We start from the raw sequence: 932 nt of genomic DNA, 5'->3' as shown, positions 1-932 counted from the left end.
AACCTCTTTAGAGGATGGTGTGATAAGAATAGGAGGTAGGAATTTGCTAGGCAGTTAGGGTAAAAAGACCCCAAAGAAATGTAGCCAGTGTCTTGGCTAAAAGTCAAAATGTCCTTGGGCCTGTTAGCAACATACTCAGTTCCAAAGGCCAAAAATATCAAAAGTATTTGGGAGTTTGTATCTAATCCTTAAAAGATTTTGGGGTTGCCTCTTGAGAGGAGGGGATGTTGGAGGGGAGGGAGTGGGCATGGATTTGATCAAAACACCTCATATACATGCATGAAACTCTCAATAAAATTTTTGTTAAAAAAAAAAAGAAATTCAAGGTCATCCTCTCCTACATATGTAAATTTCAGACAAGCCTGAGATACATGACAGCCTTTCTAAAGAAACTGAAATTTTTTTTAATTAAAAACAAGCCTCCTGGGGCTGGAGAGATGGCTCAGCGGTGAAGAACACTGGCTGTTCTTACAGAAGACCTGGGTTCAAATCCCAGCACCCACATGGCAGCTAGCAACTGTCCGTAACTCCAGTTCCAGGGGATCTGACAGCCTCTTCTGTTCTCCGTGGGCATTATATGACACGGGTCCACTTGCCTACATGAGTGCAGGCAATACACACATACACATAAAATAAAAATAATAAAAAAAAAAACCCTCCTTCCAAAAATGATTACTAGGGACTTGAAAAGAACAAGGACTTGAAATCAGTTTTGCCCAGAGGCACAATGACTGGGAAAAGAGTATATAAGTATCTATATAAGAAAACACAGGACAAATGAACTGAACAAATTAGGTCCCTTCTGAAGCTGACAGTAATATTTAAGCCTGTGAGTTCCTAAGCACATATTTCAATTATAACCCCAAACCACACATCTACTTTGTAATTGAAAGTTTCACGAGTGATATAATCATTTGAATAATTCAGGTGTC

At 39.3% G+C, this 932-nt stretch overlaps 1 protein-coding gene across 1 annotated transcript in view; it reads left to right on the top strand.

Moving 5' to 3' along the window:
- Positions 1–932, top strand: part of Ccdc83 (coiled-coil domain containing 83) — a 62,739-nt gene that overhangs the window by 34,857 nt on the left and 26,950 nt on the right. The gene's annotated exons all lie outside the window — the stretch shown is intronic.

The sequence above is a fragment of the Nannospalax galili genome, unplaced genomic scaffold (genome assembly GCF_000622305.1).
Source record: "Nannospalax galili isolate Female #2095 unplaced genomic scaffold, S.galili_v1.0 scaffold278, whole genome shotgun sequence".
Taxonomy (NCBI): Eukaryota; Metazoa; Chordata; class Mammalia; order Rodentia; family Spalacidae; genus Nannospalax; species Nannospalax galili.
This window is presented reverse-complemented; position numbering and strand designations above follow the sequence as displayed.